Consider the following 6,753-nt stretch of genomic DNA (forward strand, 5'->3'; position numbering starts at 1 on the left):
AATTCAATATAGACTGTGTATACAATAAATTAAGTTATAGGCTCTTGTTTATTATATGACATGGGCCTTATAAAGGAGTAATGTGTAAAAGTCATGGACACCTAGAAATATTTTTCTTGTTTCCAACTTATAGATATTTTAGTAATGATCATTCTTCTGATACCAACATTTGTTTCAGCACAAGAGACTGAGTCTGGACCACTGTTCTCACATTGCCAAGTACTTATGTTGCAAATGAAGACAAATTTTGTTCTGTTTTGTTTAAAACATATCTCTGCTTAGATAATCTTTTTAAAAAGTTTTTTTGTGTCTTTATTAAATATTAAATAAATACCAGTGTCTACCACACTGGCATATGGCACTTATTGTTCTTTGGAGACAGAATATACACATCAATGAATAATCAACATATCTGCCTTAATGAAACTTTAACTTTATCTCCTGTGTTGTTGTCATCTCAGATTTTGTCAAGTGATGGTATATGAACCTGTATAAGCTTGGGGAAGCAAAAATAAATGTGTCATTGTTTTCAGGTGGCATAAGTGTGTACAGTAAAAATTCCAAAAAACTCTTCATGCTGAAACGTTAGAAATAAAAAGTGAATTTTGCAAGATTGGTGCATACAAGGCCAGCATATAAGAGATTGTTTGTTTGTTTCCTATACACTAGAAAATCCAGGAAAAAATAATTTTAAACTGTTGATTTTACTAGAAACAAAAACTGAAATACCTAAGGAAAATTGTAATGAAGGATTTGCATGATTTTCTTGGAGGAAACTACAAAACTATTGCTGAATTATTAAGGAAGATGTAAGTGCACCATATACCATACCATTGCTTGGATGAAATAAATATTATGTGATGGGGCTCTTCCTCCCTAAATTATTCTATGCATTCAATGCAGCAACAATAAAAAATCCAATAGTATTTTTAATACTCAAGTTGATTTAAAAAAATTATGTGGAAATGCAAAGGATCTAGAATATCTTTGAAGAAGAAAGAACACAGAGGTTCCAATAACAGATAATAATTCCTTTAATGAAGCTAGATTATTTTTTTAAATTATTTTTAAAACTAATATTTTAAAACAATCCTTCCTTCTTTCTTCCTTCTTTCTTTGTCTTTTCTTCTGTCTTTTAGAATGATGGAAGCTGATTGTAAAATTTATTAGGAAAAACAAAATGCCCAAAAGTTAAAGACAGTCTTGTAGAAAGAGAATGAAGTTGCAGAAGTTACACCATGAGATTTCAGGACTTATTAAAGCTATAGTAATTAAGAAAACATTGCCCTGATTTGTCAAGTCCCTAAGGAAATAGAATGGATGTTCCTCTAAAAATTAAAAATAGAAGTACCATATGATCCAGTAATTTCACTACTGGGTATTTACCCAAAGAACATGAAAACATGAAATCAGAAATATATATGCACCCTTATATTCATTGCAACATTATTTACAGTAGACAAGATAGAGAAGCAGTCCAAGTAGCCGCTGACAGATGAATGGATAAAAATGATGTGGAGTATATATACAATGGAATATTACTCAGCCATAAAAGAGAATGAGCTCTTGCCATATGTGACAACATGGGTGAACATAGAGCACATTATGGAAAGTGAAACGAGTCAGACAGTAAATACAAATACCATATGAATTCACTTATATATGCAATCTAAAACACAAAACAAACAAACAAAAAGCAGAAACAGACCCATAAATTCCAAGAACAAACTGAAGGCTGCCAGAGGGGAGGGGAATACGGAGAAGGGAAAAAGGGTGAGGGGGAGTGGAAGATAGACTTCCAGTTATGGAATGAGTGAGTTATGCGATAAAAGATACAGTGTAGGAAATATAGTCGATCATATTGTAATAGCATTGTATGGTGACAGGTGGCAGCTACACTTGCGCTGAGCATAACATAACATATAAACATGTTGATCCACTATGTTGTACATCTGAAACTAATGTAACATTGTGTGTCAATTGCACTTCAATTAAAAAAAAAGGAAAGAAAACATTTTACAGAAGTCAGGCTAATTGATCAGTGTAATAGAATGAGGACTACAGAAACAGATCCACACACACATTGTCACCTAGTGTATGATAGATGCATCGCTGTTTTCCAAAAGAGAAAGAACGATCTTTTCAATAAATGCTATTAGGTAATCTATATATTTATTTTGAGAAAGAAAAAGAATCTTGACACCTACCCAGGTCCTATACAGACTCAATTCTACTTGGATTAAAGATCTAAACATGAAATGCAAACAACATTTAAAAGGAAATCATAGTGGGACATCTTTGTGATAGAGAAATATGTACAACATTTTGAACAGAACACACAAAACAATAACTATCTAAGATTTAAAATGATCAGTTGAACTGTTTTAAGAAATCCTGTTCATCAAAGGAAACTCTCATAATGGGACAGGATACTTTTATCAGACCTACAGAATCGGAGGAAGAGCTGACAAGGGACTCAAGTACAAAATATAAAAAATATATATATATAACTCCTACAAATCCATAAATAAAATAGTTGACATGAAATACAATGCAAAGGTGACAAAAGATATTAACACCAGGTTTCAAAAGAACATGTCTTGGGGTGCCTGGGTGGCTCAGTCGTTAAGTGTCTGCCTTCGGCTCAGGGCGTGATCCCAGAGTCCTATGATCGAGCCCCGCATCAGGCTCCTCCACTGGGAGCCTGCTTCTTCCTCTCCCACTCCCCCTGCTGTGTTCCCTCTCTTGCTGGCTGTCTTTCTCTCTGTCAAATAAATAAATAAAATCTTAAAAAAAAACCAAAAAAACAAAAAACAAAAGAACATATCTAAATGGCCATTAAACACATGAAAAGGGTCTCGATTTCATTTAGCTATTAGAATAATACAAAATAAAACCACAATGCTAAGACCCCATATACATCATCATCAAAGATGAGAAAGAAAATGAGGGAAATACTAAATCTTGACAAGGATATTGAGCAACCATAACTATTTGCACTGCTGGTAGGAGTGCCCGTTGATAGAACCACTCTGGAAACTCATTGGGCAGTATTTACTGATGCTGAATATGTGTATCCTATGACTCAACAATCTCAGCGTGAAGGATACCCAATAAAAATACATGCAAGATTAGAGATTCCACCTCAGAGGTGAATGGACTGCACCTGTCCCTGTGACTAACTCAGACCAGTGACTTTTCAGAGCCCCATTAGGGTCTGATATCCCTTGGGTGATTTAGCCATCTCTTTAATAATCTGCCATGATAACTGAAGTTTCTGGGAGAATACAAGGTTGTAAACATCTTTATTATAATTTTTGGTGAAAGCTAGGCATTTGCTACGAGGCAGGAAGTTTGTACTCTTTGGATAGTAAACAGCAACAACAACAACAACAACAAAAACCCCAAAAAACGAAAAACCCCACAATCTCTGAAAAGGGAGTTTTGTTCAGAAAATTCACAATGAAACCCTAAAGATTGTCATGATTATTTTCTTTCATTTGGATCCTTAACAAAACGTCAAATATGATATTGTTATTTGTAGTTATCTGGGTGTTTTTCAGAATTCTTAAGCTCAAATAATAACAGATTTCCATAGTGTTTTCCAGCTACCTCTCAAGTAAAAGGGTCATCTCAATATGTTTATAACACTTGCAATTTCTCTGTTTCCAATATGCCGTGTGTTTCCAAAATGTACCAGTGTCCTTTGGAAATCATCACTTTTAATTGTAGGTGAGGCAAAAACAAACGATTACAGCTGTGCTATGTCTCCACCACACCATAAAGTCTGATTAGTAAGAGAACTGCCCATTTCCTTACCTACAAGCTTTGGAACAGTCTCTGAAATGCCATCAGATTGTCCCTTGAATTGCTAAATGCATATCTAATGGAAATTGGAACTAAGATTAAAATATGTACAAATATGAATTTAGGCAAAGACTTCTTGCAAAATTATGTATTTTACCTAAAATTAATGTGTCTTTTCAACTTATTTATTTAATAGCTTTTTCTAAAACTCTCCTTATCCCCCCTTGAAAATTACTTCGTTGTTTTATTATATGCACTTAAATACATATTTTATTTATCTTTCATTGCAGAATATACTTAGTGCCAATTCAGTTTAGAGAGCTTTATTTGGCAGCGGGAGGGGCAGAGCTGGGGGAATGGTTTAATTCTCTCATCTCTGTACTTAGGGTAGATTTATAATGAAGGTCCAACACTAATCTCATTGTATTTTTTACATGCTTGAATAGACTTGAGAGGAAAAAAAAAACAGATTTAAAAGGTAAGAACCAATTTACCTTCAGCAATCATATAAAATAAGGTAAGTATAAAAAGAACCATGTAAAATAAAGAGTTTAGTGCTTTACGTAGAACTCTAAAGATGATGAGAAAAAATATCTCTTATCTTTTCTCATATATAGGGGGACTGGTATTTATTAGCTTGGATTTAAATAGGGCACACGTTTTAATATTCTCATTTATTCCATGAGATTCATGATACTTTTTATATCCACTAGAAATATATCCTTACCTGTATTGTCTCCTGAGAATTAAGTTAGTGTTTCTAATAAGCCACAACCAATCTGCTTTCCATGTCTTTGGATTTGTCTCTTCTGGATATTCCATTTAATGGAATTATACAATGTGTACAATATGTGCCCTTTTATAATTGGGTTATTTTGCTTAGCATAAAGGTTTAAAGACTCATCCATGTTGTAGCATGTACCAATACTTCTTTCCTTGTATGGCTTACCAATATTCCATTGTATGGATATAACACACGTGTTATCCATTCACCAGGTTTTGGACATTTGGAGTGTGTCTAAGTTTTGACTGTTAGGAACTATTTTAACTATGATGAATGCTCTTATGAACATTTACCTGCAAAATTTTTGTTGAACACTTGAGGTTGTCAATACCTTTGGGTGCATAACAAAGAATGGAATTACTGGATCATAATGGTAATTTATGGTTAACTTATTGAGTAATCATCAAACTGCTTCCACAGTGGCTGTGCCATTTTACTTTCCCAGCAGTACACAAAGTTCTAATCTCCACACCTTTTCCAGTCTTTGTGATTTTTTATGTCTTTTCTTTTGCAAGTCACCCTAGAGCAAGTGATGTGGTATCTCATTGTGGTTTTGATTTGCATTTTTCTAATGACTAATGACATTGAATATTTTTTCATGTGCTTATGACCATTTGTATATTTTCTGTGACAAATGTCTGTTTAAGACTTTTGCCTGTTTTTTAATTTGAGTAATTTTTCTTTGAGAGGTTGAGTTATAAGAATCCGTTGGATATTTTGTACTAGGCCCTTGCCAGATATAAGATTTGTAATGTTTTCCATTATATATATATATATATATATATATATATATATATATATATATACATATATATATATACATATATATATATATAATTTTTCCATTATTTCTAAAAATTTATAATTTATTGCCATTATTTTTATCTTTTCTTTAATAATTTCCTTTGATACATAAAAGTCATCATTTTTTACGTTTTGATAAAATCCAATTTAGGAGTTTTTACTTTTGTTGTTTGTGCTTTTGGTGTCATGTCTAAGAAAGCTCAAATAATAACAGATTTCCATAGTGTTTTTCCATAGTCTCTTTAGAGCTCAGCTGAGCCAGGAGAGAGAGATTTGAGCTGCCAGGTGTTGGAACAGCCAATTAAAGCTCAGACCATAAATGCAAGATTTCAGCCTTTAATCACTTACTACAATGGTCATCTTAGTCATATGTCATGAAAGTTGATGATTATTCTTATATTTATTCCCAGTGTAAGTTTCCCAAATGGACTGCATGAACAAACACAATGTAATACTGTGGAGAGAATTCATTCTACTGGGAATCACAGGACCCCCCTGAGCTCCATGTTTGGACTCTTCCTCACTGTTTACCTGGTCTCGGTGGTGGGTAACCTGAGCTTGATCACCCTCACCAAGATAGACTCTGGGCTCCAAACACCCATGTACTTCTTCCTCAGACACCTGGCTCTCACTGATCTGGGTTATTCAACAGCTGTGGGAACCAAAATGTGAGTTTTATTGTGGAAGCAAATACAATCTCCTATTATTCTTGCAGCACATGGGAGCTTTCCACATTATCTATGGTCATTGTTAGTGAGCTGTTCATTCTGTCAGCTGTCCTATGATCCCTGCCATCCGTAACCCTCTGCTCCACCCTGACATCATGTCACAAAGGGTATGTCAGGTGTGGTGGCCATCCCGTCCATCCAGCACATTTGTGTCTCTTCTAGTCACCGTCAAGATTTTAAGTTCATCCTTCTATGACTACAATATTGTCAGTCATTTCTACTGTGACAGTCTCCCCGTGTTATCTTTGTTCTGCTCAAATATGCATAAAATTGATTGATGATTTTTATTTTCTCAGTTTTTAATTTGATTGTACTGCTTCTGATAGTTCTCGTGTCTTACCTGCTGATCCTGGTAGCCATCGTTAGGATGAACTAAGCTGAGGGTCAGCACAAGGCTTTTTCCACCTGTAGGTCCCACCCAACAGTGACCACAGTGTTCTATGGGACTTTGATATTTATTAATGTACAACCTGAGTCCTTCATTCCTTTGACACTGATAAGGAGGCATCCATATTTTGCACCCTTGTTATCCCCATGCTGAATCCATTGATCTATAGTTTGAGGGAAAAAGATGTAAAATATGCAGAACAAAGGATGTGGGAAAAATTTGCAATATATTTTCTTAATTGA

The 6,753-nt window shown here is 34.3% G+C and overlaps 1 pseudogene; it reads left to right on the plus strand.

The window, feature by feature from the left end:
• Positions 1–5,819: 5,819 nt before the first annotated feature.
• Positions 5,820–6,753, plus strand: LOC123785263 (olfactory receptor 8K3-like; annotated as a pseudogene).

The sequence above is a fragment of the Ursus americanus genome, chromosome 24, assembly GCF_024610735.1.
Source record: "Ursus americanus isolate L20-20 chromosome 24, mUrsAme1.1.p, whole genome shotgun sequence".
Lineage (NCBI taxonomy): Eukaryota > Metazoa > Chordata > Mammalia > Carnivora > Ursidae > Ursus > Ursus americanus.